The following is a 19409-nucleotide window of genomic DNA, read 5'->3' as shown; positions in this document are numbered from 1 at the left end:
CTATAAAATTAATTATATTTCCTACTCATAGTAATTTTTGTGGGGAATTTTCTCTTTTTTCTCCAATTTTTTTTTATTTCTATGCTTCTTTTCTTTTTTCCTTTTTTTCACCTATTGTTTTTTCTCGTTTTCTTCTTATTTTTTTTCTTTTTTCTCTTTTTCTATTCATTCATTTTTGCCCAAATTGTATTATTGTTATTTTTACCATAACTTATTTCACACTCAATTTTGACTCCTTTATTTTTTTCTTTATTTCTTGTTCCTTTTCTAATTCCATTTAACTCTTTTTTTCTTTTACTTTCTTCATTTCTTGTTCCTTTTCTAATTTCATTTAACTTCTTTTTTTTTTTATATATATTTCTCTTCATAATCTAATTTTATTTACTGTTTTTACTATTTTTTATTATTCTTGTTTTTATACAATAAGAAAAAATAACTGATATAGTAAATATTTGTTCAGCTTTTTTAATATAACTAGTATAATATACCTTTTGTCTTTTTTCTCATTTTTTGATTCAATTATTAAACTGAAATAATATCAGTTGTCACTTGATCTAATTCAATTAATCAGATTCTAATAATCAACATGTGATTCTCATGCAAACCTTGATCTCCTTCCCTACAAATATGAGTACACACTCTACCATTAGCAGTAACACAACCAGTTATAGAGCAAGAAAATATAATCTACAACCACCAAATCTCCATATATACTAGTTAGAATAGAAATGATAATAAAATATTAAAAAATGCTGTAACGACCCGACTTGTCATCTTAAGAATCTATGCCCCATTCAGCTACTTAAGGTCCCGAGCAACTTCGTAATACGTATTATGACTTGCGTGTGCGGTCGTTTGATTTTTGGAAGATTCATAATTTAAATTGAAAGAACAATTCTCATTTTTGAAGCTTAAATGAAAAGAGATGACCGGAGTTTGACTTTTGAGGAAACGACTCCGGAATAGAATTTTGATAATTCCAATAGGTCCGTATGATGATTTAGGACTTGAGCGTATGTTCGGGTCGAGTATCAAGTGGCCCGAGAGTATTTCGGCGCCTATTACTAAAGGTTGGCATTTTAAAGTTTAAGAATTTTCTAAGTTTGGGTTGAAGTGGATTTTGATGTTATCGATGTCCGTTTGGGATTTCGAGCCTAGGAATAGCTCCGCATGGTAATTCTGGTCTTAGGGGAGCGTCCGGATGTGGATTTGGAAGTGTGTAGGTCATTTCGGGGTCATTTGGCGAAAGTTGAAAATTTGAAGGTTTTGGAAAAGTTTGACCGGGAGTGGACTTTTTGATATCGGGGTCGGATTTCAATTCCGAAAGTGGGAGTAGGTCTGTAATGTCAATTTTGACCTGTATGCAAAATTCGAGGTCAATCGGATTTGATTTGATAGGTTTCGGCATCGAATGTATAAGTTTAAAGTTTTAAAGTTCATAGAGCTTGAATTGGAGTGTGATTCGTGGTTTTGATGTTGTTTGATATGATTTGAGACCTCGAGCAGGTTCGTGTTATGTATTGGAACTGGTTGGTACGATTGGACGGGGTCACGGGGGCCTCAGGTTTGATTTGGGGTGATTTCGGACCATGTTTGGGTGTTTTGATATTGTTGGTTACTGGTTCTGGTGTTGTTCTTCGCGTTCGCGAGAAAGGATTTTGCTACTGGGACTTTTTTCTTCACGTTCGCGAAGAGGTTCTCGCGTTCGCGAAGAAGGAAATTTTGTTGTCAGTCGTCTCACTTTAGAGGCTCATATCTCGCAATCTATAAGGAATTTGGAGATGATCCAAAAATGAAAGGTGTAGCCCTTTGTGTCTAGTTTATCGAAAGGTAAATCATTTTTTATTTGGAGTTTTGTAAAAAGAGGTTATGGTGGATACACTATAGGCTATCTGGGAAGAGTTTGGAAATCTCTGTTGTACAGGGCTGACTTTGGAAGCTTATATCTCCTAATCTATAAGGAATTAGGAGATGAGCAACAAATGAAAGTTATAGCTATTGGAGTCTAGTTTTCAAAAAGTCAAACCATTCATCATTTGGAGTTTTGTATAAAATATGATGACCATTATTCTATTACAGTATGAGAAGAGTTTGAAAATGGCTGTTGAAGAATTTGTTCATCGCGAACACAAGGGGAGTATCGCGAACGCGAAGAACAAACCCCTTGGCAGCAGAATAAAGTCCAAATTTGTCTCATTCTTCCATTTTTGGACCAAGGAAGCTCGAGTGAGGCGATGTTTCGAGAGTTTTTCAAGGAAAATATTGGAATAAGAATTCGTAACTTGATTTTGGTTAAATTACATGAATCTATTATTATTTTTATCACTAAATTAGTGAATTGGATTGAAAATGGTAGAAATCCTGTAGACTTTAATTTAAGATTTGAAGGGTGATCCGTTATCAGAATTTGATAATTTTGGTATGGTTGAACTCGTATCGGAATGGGTGTTCGGATTTCGTAAAACTTCTGTCGGGTTCCGAGGGGCGGGTCCCGAATTGACTTTTTAGAATAAAATTTTAAGTTGGTATTTTATTATCTGAACTTATTTTCGATGAAATTTAATGAAGTTATCCAATTACTTTGGATAGATTTGAGCTGTCCGGAGGTCAATTCAAGCAAGAAGGCTATTTTGGAATCGACCTAATTTAAAAAAGGTAAGTATCTTGCCTAACCTTGAGTGGAGAGTATCTTGCCTAACCTTGAGTGGGGGAATTACCCCTTAGGCATCGAGTTTTATGTGTCATTTGTGAAATATGAAAAGTATTGTACGTGAGGTGACGAGTACGTACTCAGGCTTACATGTGCAAAATTTATTGGGTTAAAGTCTTAGGCATATTGTGCAGTAAATTGGATAATTGTTGGCATTTATTAAATCATGTATTTGCCATGCCTCAATACGCTTTTGTTAAATTTATTTTTATATGACAATTTGATGTGATTATTACTTATATATTTATGTGAATTCCGTGAGTTTGGTGATTTGATATTTTCTGGAAATAATTACATTATAGATTTTACATCTGCAAATAATTAATGAAATAAATTTAAACTGAGGCATTAATATAATCATCAAGAATTTGGATTAATGAAGGCGTTGCCCTATACTGAATATTTTCCATCTCTGTTGTTGTTTTGAGATTTTATACACATTGTATGGAGCCTTGGGCTATTTGTTGTGAAATTAATTAATTTTGTTATACCTTTGGAATTGGTTGTGGCCATTGGGCAAATTGTAATATGAATTGATTTTGTTATGTTGCCGTGATAATATTCTGTGTAAATTTTTGTGTTATTTGAGTTATTATTTTGAGGATATAAAGGTGGCATTCCATTGTTGATATTATGTGGGTATAAGGGTGGCATTTCATTATTGTTATGTGTGTTGGGATATTGTCTGGGCAGAGTGATAAGGGTGGCTATAGGAGATATAAGGGTGTATATATGAGCGATAAGGGTGACTATTGATATTGTTAGGGCGGAGGGATAAGGGAGGCTATTATAGGAGTGATAATGGTGGCTATAGGAGAGATAAATGTGGCTATTGTCAGGGATGATATGTGATGATGTGGAGTTATTGCGTTGGTAATTTTTATGTGATGTTGTTATTTTTTTTTTGTTTGTCTTTATATTTTGTGCAATTTGTCTTGATGTTTCGATAAACTTGATAATAGTCTGATCTATGTTGAAATTGAAAGCCTGTGGCTATTGCTAGGCGGATTATGAAATAAAATGTGGGCACGAGGTGCCGTGAGTAAATAATGATGATATTGGCACGTGAATTGTCCATGCAGTTGTGATATGAAATGTGGGCACGAGGTGCAGTGATTAAATGATGATGATTTTGACACGTGAGTTGTCCATGCGGTTGTGATAGAGAAAATTGGCACGAGGTACCGTGAAAATATGAATGTGGGCTGAGACCCGGATTTTTTAATTTTAAAATGAGGTGTCACAAGGTGACTTTTATTCGAAAGATATTTATTTGAGGAATTATATTTGAAAGAGATTTATTTGAAAGAATTATATTTGAAAGATATTTATTTGAAGGGAGTATATCCGAAATATATTTATTGAAAAGTATTATATCTTGAAGATTATTATTTGAGAAGTATATAGGCGAAAGATTTATATTTTAAGGACTTGATTAATCGGGTGTAATTGTATTTATTATTTGTTGAGCAATATTAATGGTTTTCTTGTTGCCCTGCTGTGTATATCACTGGTTGATTAGTGTTGCCATTATTGTTATTTATTTTCCTATTATTTTTGTATACTATATTGCACAGGTTATTAGACTATTGAGTGTCTTGACTGTACCTCGTCACTACTCCACTGAAGTTAGTCTTGATACTTACTGGGTACAGACTGTGGTGTACTCATACTACACTTCTGCATATTTTTGTGCAGATCCAGGTGTTGGAGATATCGGACTAAGACATAGTTAAAGTGTGATCGCAAGGATTCAAGGTAGAGCTGCTTGGTCGTCGCAGTCCCTTGGAGTCTTTCCATTTTATGGTACTGTTAATTATTATTCGAACAGTATTGAGTATTCGATCTTTGAGATCATTCCATGTATTTAGTTAGAGTTTTGACTCAGTATTACCAGTCTTAGGAGGTTTATATATTTGTTTATGTTTTTGGTTTCGATTATCTATTTTAAAAAAAATTGGCTTGAATTGTAGTTATAATCGGCTTACTTAGTCTTAGAGACTAAGTGCCATCACGACGCATGTGGTGGATTTTGGGCCGTGATAAGTTGATATCAGAGCTCTAAGTTCATAAGTTCTACGAGTCACGAACGAGTTTATTAGAGTCTTGCGGATCGGTACAGAGACGTCTGTACTTATCTTCGAGAGGCTACAGAACTGTTAGGAAATTTTCACTTCTTTCATTCCTGTCATGCGGAATTTGTTGAATTTGGAATTTGAGTCTTTGTATCTCTATTCTCTCACAGATGGTGAGGACACATGCTACTGGGTCAGCTGAGCAGGCACCCGCACATACTGCTAGGGCTGCAAGAGGCCGGGGCCGGGGCCGAGATAGAGGCCGAGAAAGGGCACGTGACGCGACTAGAGCACCTGTCAGAGTAGCAGTTGAGGAGCCGCTAGTAGCTCCAGTGGGGAAGAGGTACCAGAAACACCTGTTGTTACCCCCGAACTTCAGGAGACTTTAGCACAGTTCTTGAATATGTTTGGTACATTAACTCAGGCAGGATTGTTCTCTGTTGCACCAAATATTGCACAGATTGGGGGAGTAACTTAGAATCCTACCGTCCGTGCTTCAGAACAGCAGGTTCATATTGGTCAGGTTCCGGGTATAGTACCGGTACATCATGTTATTCGGGTTCAGCTTGAGGTCAGGCCAGAGGCATCAGAAGAAGAACAAAAGAGACTTGAGAGATTTAAGAGGTATAGTCCACCTACCTTCAGTGGCATAGCTACTGAGGATGCCCAGGGATTTCTAGAAAAAATATCACTGTATTCTCCGCACCATGGGTATTGTGGAGGTAAGTGGATTTGCCTTTACTATATTTCAATTGTCAGGAGCAATGTATCGATGGTGGCAAGTTTATGAAGAGGGCAGACCGGCCGATGCAACACCACCAACTTGAGCATGATTTTCGGAAATGTTTTTGAAAGAGTTTGTTCCCCAGACTCTATGGAATGCATGGCGTACAAAATTTGAACGGTTGCATCAGGGCACTATGACGGTGTCGGAATATGCTATCAGGTTCAGTGAGTTAGCCCGACACGCACCTATCTTGGTACATACAGTCAGAGAGTGGGTCCACAGATTCATTGAGGGGCTCGATTATGATCTTAAAATAAGCATGGCTCGAGAATTGCAGATTGACATTCCATTTCAGCAAGTAGTAAAGATTGCCAGGATGTTAGAACGTGTTCGAAGTGAGAAAAATAAGTCTAAAGAGACCAAAAGGTCTCGAAATTTTGGAGGATTCAGAGGATTCTACTCTGTAGCTATGGCTCATCATGGTGGAGGCTCGGGTAGTCGGTCAGCCCAGTCAGCAATTCAGAGTATTCGTAGTACTTCAGATAATACTTTTAGTGCACCACCAGCACGAGGTTCTTATAGTAGTTATTCCAATTATCGCACAGACTCAGTACGAGCATCCGCGACCTCAGATGGGTTGTTATGAGTGTGGTGATACTATGCATATCATGAGAGATTATCCCAGACTTGGGAGGGGTGGATTCTATCAGAACACTCAGGCTATGGGCCCCAATGTAGTTACTAACCCATGTGCACAACCAGTTAGGGGTGGAGGACATGCGGGTAGAGGGCGCCTTAGAGAGGGAGGCCTAGCTCGTTGATATATTTGCTATGGTCTGGCTGAGGCCACTACACCAGATGGTGTCGTTACAGATATGATTATGATTTGTTATAAAAGGATATTTTTCCTTAATTTGATTCGGTTTTGAATATTAAGGTGAGTCCTCCTATTATGCTCCACTTATAGGTGAGCTTCGTAATTTTGTGACCTACTTATATGTTTATCCTTGTTGGGAGATTCAATGATGTTGGCCCGTGTCTATCATTTTTTATTTTATACACTATTGAGGACTATAAGTCCAAAAGTGACTTTCTATTACTCTATACAGTGGGTTTCGATGTGATTTAGAAAGAATTGAATTCAATTTTATGAGTTATATGCCCTACCGGTATGAAGGTTCATTATGTGTTGTAAAAAAAAATGTTTACGAAATTTATTTAAAAGAAGAAAGAAGGGAAATTAAAATTTTCATTTGGCACAATGTGCAAAAAACTTGTGATTCGGAGTTGAGGATGAGATCCTCGCATTTTTATATGATGTGAAATATTTAAACTGGGCTACAAGTCGCAGTGGAAGTTATATAAGGACGAGGTCCTTGTGGTAAAATATTTATGAGTTTAAATTCTCCCTTTGTGAAATTTAATTTGTACTATAGTACTAATAGGAAGTCATGCCTGATAGGCTTATGTGATAATTCTTTTATGTGTTTATGTGCCATAATTGTGCTGTAATTATTAAGGTTTAGCCTACGAGGCAAGTGCCCAGGTGGCGCTAAATGTGTCTCGTTAACCCGAGTAAATAATTACGAGGTCTTCATGCCTCATGTGTTGCCGTCAGTGTTATGAAAATTAGATATGAGTTTTGGTTAAGATGAGATTGATTGAGGATGCTGAAGTTAATTATAAACAGTTATTATGACCAGAGATGCGTTTATCGACATACGTATGATGTGTGCATAGGAATGAGTTGCTACAGCTGGTTGAGACTAATACCGTGCGTTGATGTAAGGAATTTGAAATAGATTAGAGTGTAAGGAACTGGCTTTAAAGCTTATAAGTGTGAATAAAAGAAATAATTTCCATTGAGATGATGTTGTCGGACCCCTGTTAAATTTACGGTGACGTAGAATCACCTGTGAGTATGTGTGAAATAATGCACCCAGTAATTTAATGTCATCAGAATAATTCTTGGCACGTTCGAGGACGAACATATGTTTAAGAGGGGGAGAATGTAACGACCCGACTTGTCATTTTAAGAATATATGCCACATTGAGCTACTTAAGGTCCCGACCAACTTCGTAATACGTATTATGACTTGCGTGTGTGGTCGTTTGTTTTTCGAAAGATTCATAATTTAAATTGAAAGAATGATTCTCATTTTTGAAGCTTAAATGAAAAGAGTTGACCGGAGTTTGACTTTTGAGAAAATGACTCCGGAATGGAATTTTGATAATTTAATAGGGCTGTATGATGATTTCGGACTTGGGCTTATGTTCGGGTCGAGTATCAGGTGGCCCTGGAGTATTTCGGCGCCTATTACTGAAGGTTGGCATTTTTAAAGTTTAGGAATTTCCTAAGTTTGGGTTGAAGTGGATTTTGATGTTATCGATGTTCGTTTGGGATTTCGAGCTTGGGAATAGCTCTGCATGGTGATTCTGGTCTTAGGGGAGCGCCCGAATGTGGATTCAGAAGTCTGTTGGTCATTTCGGGGTCATTTGGCGAAAGTTGGAAATTTGAAGGTTTTTGGGAAGTTTGACCGGGAGTGGACTTTTTGATATCGGGGTCAAATTCCGGTTCTAGAAGTGGGAGTAGGTCCGTAATATCAATTATGACTTGTGTGTAAAATTCGAGGTCAATCAAATTTGATTTGATAGGTTTCGGCGTCGAATGTAGAAGTTTGAAGTTCTAAAGTTCATAAAGCTTGGTGTGATTCGTGGTTTTGATATTGTTTGATGTGATTTGGGACTGGTGGTACGATTGGATTGGTCCCTGGGGCCTCGGGTTTGATTTGGGGTGGTTCCATACCAAGTTTGAGTGTTTTGATGCTGCTGGTTGCTGGTTTTGGTGTTGTTTTTTGCGTTCGCGAGGAAGGATTTTGTTGTTGGGACTATGTTCTTCGCCTTCGCGAAGAAGGAAATTTTGATGTCCGTCGTCTGAGTTTGGAGGCTCATATCTCGCAATATATAAGGAATTTGGAGATTATCCAAAAATTAAAGTTGTAGCCCTTTGTGTCTAATTTTCCGAAAGGTATGTAAAAAGGTTATGGTGGCTACACTATAGGCAGTCTGGGAAGAGTTTGAAAATCTCTGTTACACATGGCTGACTTTAGAAGCTTATATCTCGCAATCTATAAGATTAGGAGATGAGCAACAAATGAAAGTTATAGCCCTTGGAGTCTAGTTTTCATAAAGTCAAACCTTTCATCATGTGGAGTTTCGTACAAAATGTTACGACCATTATACTAGAGGTTGTCTGAGAAGAGTTTGAAAATGGCTGTTGAAGAATTTGTTCATCGCGAACACGAAAAACAAACCCCTGGGCAGCAGAATAAAGTCCAAATTCGTCTCATTCTTCCATGTTTGGACCAAGGAAGCTCGAGTGAGGCGATGTTTCGAGAGTGTTTCAAGGAAAACATTGGAGTAAGAATTCCTAACTTGATTTTGGTTAAATTACATGAATCTATTGTTGTTTTTATCACTAAATTAGTGAATAGGTTTGAAAATAGTAGAAATCCTCTAGACTTTAATTTAAGATTTGAAGTGCGATCCGTTATCAGAATTTGATAATTTTGGTATGGTTGAACTCGTATCGGAATGGGTGTTCGAATTTCGTAAAATTTCTGTCGGGTTCCGAGGGGCGGGCCCTACGTTGACTTTTTAGAATAAAATTTTAAGTTAGTATTTTATTATCCGGAATTATTTTCGATGAATTTTAATGAAGTTATACAATTAATTTGGATAGATTTGAGCTGTCTGAAGGTCAATTCAAGCAAGAAGGCTATTTTGGAATATCGGCCTAATTTCAAAAAGGTAAATATCTTGCCTAACATTGAGTGGGGGAATTACCCCTTAGGCATCGAGTCTTATGTGCCATTTATGAAATGTGAAAAGTCGTGTACGCGAGGTGACGAGTATGTACTTAGGCTTATATGTGCAAAATATATTGGGTTAAAGTCTTAAGCATGTTGTCTAGTAAATTGGATAATTATTGGCATTTATTAAATCATGTATTTGCCATGCCTCAATTCGTTTTTGTTGAATTTGTTTTTATATGATAATTTTATGTGATTATTACTTGTATATTTACGTGAATTTCACGAGTTTGATGATTTGATATTTTCTGGAAATAATTACATTATGGATTTTACATATGCAAATAATTAATGAAATAAGTTTAAACTGAGGCGTTAATATAATCATCAAGAATTTGGATTAATGAAGGCGTTGACCTATACTGAGTATTTTCCATCTCTGTTGTTGTTTTGAGGTTTTATACACATTGTGTGGAGCCTTGGGCTATTTATTGTGAAATTAATTAATTTTGTTATACCTTTGGAATTGGTTGTGGACATTGGGCAAATTGTGATATGAATTGATTTTATTATGTTGCCGTGATAATATTCCATGTAAATTGTTACGTTATTTGAGTTATTATTTTGAGGATATAAGGGTGACATTCTACTGTTGATATTATGTGGGTATAAGGGTGCCATTTTAGTGTTGTTTTGTGTGTTGGGATATTGTCTGGGAGGAGTGATAAGGGTGGATATAAGAGAGATAAGGGTAGCTATATGAGAGATAAGGGTGGCTATTGATATTGTCAGGGCGGAAGGATAAGGGAGGCTATTATAGGAGTGATAAGGATGCCTATAGGAGAGATAAATGTGGCTTTTGTCACGGATGATATGTGCTGATATGGAGTTATTGCGTTGGTAATTTTTATGTGATATTGTGATTTTTCTTGTGTTTGTCTTTATATTTCTGTGCAATTTGTCTTGATGTTTTGGTAAACCTGATAATAGTCTGATCTATGTTAAAATTGGAAGCATTTGGCTATTGTCAGGAAAATTATGAAATGAAATATGGGCACGAGGTGCCGTGAGTAAATAATAATGATATTGGCACATGAATTGTCCGTGCAGTTGTGATATGAAATATGGACACGAGGTGTCGTGATTAAATTATGATGATATTGACACGTGAGTTGTCCGTGCGGTTGTGATAGAGAAATTGGCACGAGGTGCTGTGAAAATATGAATGTGGGCTGAGACCCGTATTTTTTTAATTTTGAAATGAGGTATCACAGGGTGACTTTTATTCGAAAGATATTTATTTGAAGGAATTATATTTGAAAGAAATTTATTTGAAAGAATTATATTTGAAAGAAATTTATTTGAAGGAATTATTTTTGAAAGAGATTTATTTGAAAGAATTATATTTGAAAGATATTTATTTGAAGGAAGTATATCTGCAATATATTTATTGTAAAGTATTATATCCTGAAGATTATTGTTTGAGAAGCATATAGGCGAAATATTTATATTTGAAGGACTTGATTAATTGGGTGTATTTGTATTTATTATTTGTTGAGCATTATTAATGGTGTTCTTGTTGCCATGTTCTGTATATCACTGGTTGATTAGTGTTGCCATTATTGCTATTTGTTTTCCTATTATTTTTGTATACTACATTGCACAGGTTATTAGACTAGTGAGTGTCTTGACTGTACCTCGTCACTACTCCACCGAGGTTAGTCTTGTGTCACGACCCAAAATCTGTCTAGTCGTGATGACACCTAACCCAACCCGCTAGGTAAGCCAATTAACCACTAACCAATTCCAATAACAATTAATAAAGCAATTTAAGTAAGAAATATCTTAATCTTACATATTTCCCAAGGACTGGTAGTATAAATCATGTGCTTCTAAGAATGGAGTATACAAAGCTGGTATGAAGTAAATACATCATCTGTTCGAAAAGTACATAAACAGAGCTTTATGAATCTAAGGCTGCCATGAACAATAGGCAGCAACAACCGGAACACAGGTACATCTTCAGATCCAGCTTCCAACGAACACATCAACATCAGCAGCCAACATCTGCACACAAGGTGCAGAAGTGTAGTATGAGTATAACCTATCCCATGTACTCAATATGTAACAAACCTAACCTTAGGTTGAAAGTAATAACGAGCTTGTACCAAGGTCAGAGTCCAACTTCCATAACCAACAATAGTTCATAACAATATAAAACAAGTAATACCAGAAGTAACTCAAAAATAAAATTCTCAACAAAATCATGATTTCTAAAAAATAGTTCTAACTTTCAAGTATATCAGTGAAAAACTCAAATCGTTTACAGTTGTTGCCTAAAATATGGGTAAGTTTGAAAACCATAAATTTTCCCAAAATTCCTTTCCACAATAAATAAGATGTTTCATTTTCTTTCCAGATATCCAGTGAAAAATGCATCATTATGCCCATATGCCAATATGTGTGAGAAGTCATGAATGACGTGATACCGTACAACATGAGGAAAATACATCTCTATGCATGTATGTCATGTGTACATGTCAATGCAATGTATCTTAGAGATGAACTCATGTACTCACACTCTCAGAGTACTCAATCTCACTTTCTCACACATTCCACTCATCATGCTCAATCACTCGGTACTGTATATGGCCAATCCAGCCTAGGGAAGATCCATCCCGGAATATACACATCAACTGATCATCAGTCACTCAGTACCAAGTAGGGCCAATCCAGCCCATGGAGAAGATCCATCTCCTGGTATATATAATACTTCAGACAAGATTCATGTCCAGGGAAGATCCATCCCTCAATAATATCAATCGCACTCACTGGGTGTGTGTGCAGACTCCGGAGGGGCTCCTTCAGCCCAAGCGCTATAAATCGTACGGATAACTCACGTGTTGCACGGATAACTCACGTTCTATATAAAGCCTATAAGGCCTACTGCAGGCGGGCAGCCCCGATCTACATAATAATAATAATATATAGAGCCAACATGTCCTGCTGCGGCATGCAACCCTATCCCAAACATATCCTCATAGTTAGGTCATCGGCCTCCCTCAGTCATTAATCTCTCCAGTTTCTCTATCATAGGCTCACAATGTCATGAAAATAGCCCGAAAATGATGATATGATGTATCAATAAATAACAACAGAGACTGAGATATGATATGCAATGAAATGAATATGACTGAATATAAATTTTCAATTTAAAACAAATAATTCACAACAATATGACCTCTGTGGGTCCCAATAATACTGGCACATAGCCTCAACATGATTTTTAATATGATTCTCAACTCAATTTCTTCAACATATAAAGATGCATAGAAAATGCCAAGATTATTTGACTATAAAATTCCACGAAAATAATTACGTCATAATTTCTATGGTGCACGCCCATACACCCGTCACCTAGCATGTGCGTCACATTCAAACAATTCACATAATACGTATATTCAGGGTTCATACCCTCAGCTCCAAGATTAGAAGAGTTACTTACCTCGAACAAGCCGAATCCAATGTCGAGCAAGCTAAACAATGCTCCAAAAATTCCATTATGCGCGTATCAACTTCCGAACGGCTCGAATCTAGTCACAATTAATTCTATTCTATCAATTCAAATTATAGGAATTAATTCCATATGAAAAATACTAATTTTCCAACCAAATCCGAAAATTGCACTCAAACATCGCCCATGGGGCCCACGTCTCGGAACCCGATAAAAGTTATAAAATATGAACGTCCATCCAACCACAAGTCCAACCATACAAATTTTACCAAATTCTGACATCAACCCGACCCTCAAATCTTTAATTAAAATTTATGAAGATTTCTACCATTTTCAACCCAATCTTTACCCACTTGAACTCAACAATCTTTTCACAACCTTATTGGTATGTGTATGTATACATGATACTCTTACACCTAAGAATCATACTCTTAATCTCCCATCTTTTACCCCAAAAATCGTAATTAAAGAATTGGGGGAAGAAATTCTTACCTCTTTGAAGCCCTAGCAAGACCCTTGTAAAATCTTCAAATCTTGAACAAGAATTGATGAAAAATTGACTAAGTCTTCACTTTCTCTCTCTAAGATGCTCTCACCACTCTCTAAAATATCATATTTTTGCTTCAAAAGAGTCCCCTTGCCTCAACATATCGAAATAGGGTCGGGTAAAAAATTAGAAAAATTGAAGCCCCGACGCAGATCTGCGATCGCATAACACGTATGCGGTCCGCAAACTGACCGCAAAATTGAAGCTCCAAAACGAGGGTCTCCTGGATAGGTCTGCGGTGATTATGCGGCCCGCATACCTATTCTGCGGTCGCATAATGCACCGCTGAACAGGTCTGCGGTCGAATAATGTACCGCAGATTTCCTTAAATCCTGCCTCACATCTGCTTCACTCTACGGCCATTATGCGGTCCGTAGAGTGATTCTGCGGTCGCATAATGGACCGCAGAAATGTATTTCTCTGCCACAAATTTTGTTTTTACTCCACAGTGCATTGTTCAACCCAAAACGTCTGAGGTCATTACTAATTGATCTACCTCGGCACCACAAAACCTTAATTTCCTTAGCAAAAATTCTCCGGGGTCGTTATATATAAATCCACATCCGGTCAACCTTTTTAACTTAAGTTCTAAACCTTGGAACTAAATGTTCCAATTCATTTCAAAACCTCACCGGACCCAAACCAATTACCCCGACAAGTCATATAAAAATTATAAAGCACAAATTAAGCAGTAAATGGGGAAACGAGGTTGTAATACTCAAAACGACCTGTCGGGTAATTACATCTTGATACTTACTAGGTACCGACTGTGGTGTACTCATACTACACTTCTGCACATTTTTGTGCAGAGCCAGGTGTCGGAGATATCGAACTCGAACAGAGTTAAAGTGTGATCGCAATGATTCAAGGTAGAGCTGCTTGGTCGTCGCAGTCCCTTGGAGTCTTTCTATTTTATTGTACTGTTAATTATTATTCAAACAGTATTGAGTATTCGACCCTTGAGATCATTCCATGTATTTAATTAGAGTTCGTGACTCAGTATTACCAGTCTTGGGAGGTTCTTATATTTGTTTCTGCTTTTGATTTTGATTATCTATTTTAAAAAAAAATTGGCTTGAATTGTAATTATAATCGGCTTACTTAGTCTTAGAGACTAAGTGCCATCACGATACCTGTTGTGGGAATTTGGGTCGTGACAAATGCAATAAAAGTATAAGTAGCAAAAAAGACTCCTAGTACCATATGATACCAATATGGTATATATGTATACCAATAGAGTATATGATTTCTCTAGAATATTGCTACAACTATCTGCGATTATACTACTATACCAAAATATTAAAGGATGCAATAAAAGTATGAGAAAATTACATGCTCGCATTGCAAGCTAAATATTTGCAAAGCAAACTTGCTCTATACTAATAGGGTATATAGTTGTATGGGGCCGTTCCAACAATTACCTATAACTATAAAAACTATTACATAATACACATAATCTATGTCCATCGGCACAAAAAAATCCCAGAACTGCAAATCATGTTCATATAAATAATTTCAGAATAGAATTCACTTAAAAATGCAGCTAAAATAACAAAAACAATATTCAAACTACCATATGATACCAATATAGCATACAACTATACCAACATGGTATACAATTTTACTGGTTAATTTCCGACAACTATATGACTATTCTATTATTACATAACACACATGCATAAAGAGAAAAATAAAAAAATAGTGTACCATATATTAATATAATAAAGTATTTCAAGATATTGTACTATATTACTATTATTAAAAGAAAATCAAATAGTGTACCAATTAAATGCAGCTAATACAACCAAAAAAGGATTCAACTAACATATGATACCAATATAGTATTTAGCTATACTAATATGGTATATAGTTGTACGAGGTCACTCCAACAACAACATATAACTATAAAAATAATTATATAATACACAAAATCTATGTCCATAGGTACAAGAAAATCCAACACAGCAAAATATGATCATATAAATCATTTCAGAATAGAATTCACTTAAAATGTACCTAAAACAAGCAAACAATATTCCAACTCCATATGATACCAATATGACATATAATTATACCAATAGGGTATACAGTTCTACTAATTAATTCCAGACAACTATATATGACTATACTACTATTACATAATACACATGCATAAAGAGAAAAATCAAAAAATAGTGTGCCACATATTTGTCACGACCCAATTCTCCCTCCGTAAGACGTCATGACACCTAGTCTCTACGACTAGGTAAGCCTAACAACTTGCGGAAATAACAAAAATGGAAGTAAAACTTAACAACTAACTGCAACAGATAACAAAATAACTGGTAACAATGCCGCCCGACATGTACAATAACTAACACTCTAGTAATACACAATATTCCCAAAACCCATAACATCGTAAGTCATAAGCTACAGAAGGAAACTAGTATCTCTATACACCAGAGTCTAATAAAAGAAGTACGGAAGGTAAATGACATAGGAGAGAATAGAGGGGGACTCTGAGGTCTGCGGACGCGGCAGATGTACCTTGAAGTCTCCGTACAACAGCAAGCACTCTCAGCTAGTAGCGGGGCTGATAAGAAGTACCTGGATCTGCACACAAAACATGTGCAGAAGAGTAGTATGAGTACACCACAATGGTACCCAGTAAGTGCCAAGCCTAACCTCGGTCGAGTAGTGACGAGGTCAGGTCAGGCCTACTAGTAAATAATAAATAAGGCAGGAGAATATACAATATAATAAGAGAATAGAATTTAACAAAAGGAAACACAGCAAGGCAACAGTACAACACACAGGGGTAAACAACAGAGGATTTCCCGAGATACCGTCTCGTAGTCCCAAAATAAATATACAGGGAGAACTCCCGAGGTACCGCCTCGTAGTCTCAAAAGTAAATATACAGGGAGAACTCCCGAGGTACCGCCTCGTAGTCTCAAAAGTAAATATGCAGGGAGAACTCCCGAGGTACCGCCTCGTAGTCTCAAAAGTAAATATGCAGGGAGAACTCCCGAGGAACCGCCTCGTAGTCTCAAAAGTAAATGTGCAGGAAGAACTTCCGAGGAACCGCCTCGTAGTCTCAAAAGTAAATGTGTAGGGAGAACTCCTGAGGAACCGCCTCGTAGTCTCAAAAGTAAATGTACAGGGAGAACTCCCAAGGAACCCCCTCTTAGTCTCAAAAGTAAACACACAGCTCAACCGATAAATACAACAGTTAACAACAAGATTTCTACAGTTATATTGATAGAGAACAAGGAAAAGCAGGAAACCAACTAGGCATGCTTCACAGAGTTCAAATGAGCAGTTAAAGCATGTAGACATGCGATATTAGATTAAACAAGATAACTACACATATTGGAATAGCAAAATTAAGAATGAAAATAGACTAATACTCATTTAAACGGTATAACTCAAATTTAAGGAAAAACAGGTCGCTACTCAGTAAAATAAATCCGGTTTTATAACAAATAGCCCGTGTATGTACTCGTCACCTCACATATTCGATGCTCACATATCACAACAGTACCAAATCCTAAGGGGATTTCCCTCACACAAGGTTAGGCAAGCCACTTACCACGAACCAAACTCAATTAATCAGTAACAATGCCTTTCAACGAATATCCGACTCCGAATGGCCAAAATCTGGCCAAAAATAATTACATATCATAAATACAACTATAATAGACTAATCTAATTAATAAAATCAAGACTTTAACAAAAAATTCGAAATTCATCCTAAAAAGTCGACCCGGGCCCACGTCTTAGAATCGAGTAAAAGTCACAAAATACGAACACACTCGACCACGAGTTCACCCATACCAAAATTACCAATATTTGATACCAATTAGCCACTCAATTCCTCAAATCAACTCACCAAATCCCTAACCTCCAACTCCCAATTTCCACCTTAAATACACACTAACTAGGTGGAAAAATAAATGGGGAAGCAAGATTATTAATAAAAAATAAGCAGAAGGGACTTACCTCAAGAAATCCCTTGAAACTACTCTCAAACATCGCCCTAAACCGAGTTTGCAAAGTACAAAATGACAAAAATAACAAAGCGCTTCGGTTTTAAACATTGCACATGCCTCTCGCTTCTGCGGTCACATTAGCCGCTTCTGTGGCACCGCTTTCGCAGTACGGCCCTCGCATCTGCGGAGGCCACTAAGCCGCCCAACCGCTTCTGCGGTCATAACCCCGCTTTTGCGGACCAGCCTCAAACTCCCACGTTCGTTTTTGCAACCCTCCAAGCACAGGTGCGAGTTCACACCTGTGAAACACGCTCCGCATCTGCGCTCCACAGCCCCTAGTCCAAACCTTCGCATCTGCGCAACCTGGCCCGCACCTGCGAGCTCGCACATGTTATCAAAGCTCTGCAGGTGCGGTTACACCAGCAGAGTTCCGCTTCAGCCATGCACCAAGTCCCTTTTTCGATCCGTTAGCAATCCGGAATCCACTTGAGGCCCCCGGAACCTCAACCAAACATACCAATAAGTCCTAAGACATCATACAAACTTAGCGATCCCTCAAATCATATCAAACAATGCTAAAAACACGAATCACCCTCCAATTCAAACTTAATGAACTTTGAAACTTCAAACTTCTACAACCGATGTCGAAACCTACCAAATCATATCCGATTGACCGCAAATTTTGCACACAAGTCATATTCGACATTACAGACCTACTCCAACTTTCGGAATCGGAATCCAACCCCGATATCAAAAAGTCCACTGCTAGTCAAAATTTCCAAAAAAAATTGACTTTTGCCAATTCAAGCCTAATTTAGCTACAGACCTCCAATTCACATTCCAGACACGCTCCTAAGTCCAAAATCACCTAACGGAGCTAACAGAACCGACGAAACTCTATTCCGGAGTCGTCTTCACACAATTCAAACTACGGTCAAAATCCTAAGACTTAAGCTTCCGTTTTAGAGACTAAGTATCCCAGTTCACTCTGCAACCACTACAACAATCTCCCGATAAGTCACATAAGCAGAAAAGGTATGGGGAAAGCAGTAAACAGGGGATCGGGGTTAATACACTCAAAATGACCGGCCGGGTCGTTACATCCTTCCCTTCTTAAAACAATCGTTCGTCCTCAAACGAACATAGAGACATACCTAAAGTGGTAAAAATATGAGGATAGCGGCTGTGCATATCATGCTCGGTCTCCCAAGTCGCCTCCTTGATCGGCTGGCCGTTCCACTGAACCTTCACGGAAGCAATGTTCTTTGACCTCAGCTTTCGAACCTGCCTGTCTAAAATAGCCACCAACATAAGATAAATCCCTATCCAATTGGACTGAGCTGAAATCTAATACATGAGACGGATCACTGTGATACTTCTGGAGTATAGAAATATGGAATGCCGGATGAACTCCTGCTAGACTGGGAGGCAAGGCAAGCTCATAAGCAACCTCCCAACATGCCGCAACACCTTGAATGGGCCGATAAACCTCGGGCTCAGCTTGCCCATCTTTTCGAACGTCATAACACCCTTCATGGGTGACACCCGGAGCAGGACCCGCTCTCCCACCATGAACGCAACATCGCGAACCTTCCGATATGCATAACTCTTCTGTCTGGACTGGGCTGTACGGAGTTGATCCTGAATCAATTTAACTTTCTCCAAGGCATCCTGAACTAAGTCTATACCCAATAGACTAGCCTCACCCGGCTCAAAACAACCTACTAGAGACCGATTACCATATAGAGCCTCATACGGTGCCATCTGGATGCTCGACTGATAGCTGTTGTTGTAGGCAAACTCTGCAAGTGGCAAGAACTGATCCTAAGAACTTCCAAAATCTATCACACATGCATGGAGCATATCCTCTAGTATCTGAATAGTGCGCTCGGATTATCCTTCCATCTGATGGTGAAATATTGTGCTCAACTCAACCCGGGTACCCAACTCCTATTGTACAGCCCTCCAAAACCTTGATGTAAATTGCGTACCCTGGTCAGAGATGATAGATACTGGTACGCCATGATGCCTGACAATCTCGAGGATATAAATT

The sequence above is a fragment of the Nicotiana tabacum genome, chromosome 15 (genome assembly GCF_000715075.1).
Source record: "Nicotiana tabacum cultivar K326 chromosome 15, ASM71507v2, whole genome shotgun sequence".
NCBI classification, from domain to species: Eukaryota; Viridiplantae; Streptophyta; class Magnoliopsida; order Solanales; family Solanaceae; genus Nicotiana; species Nicotiana tabacum.
The sequence above is the reverse complement of the archived record's forward strand: the minus strand, read 5'-3'. Positions refer to the sequence as shown.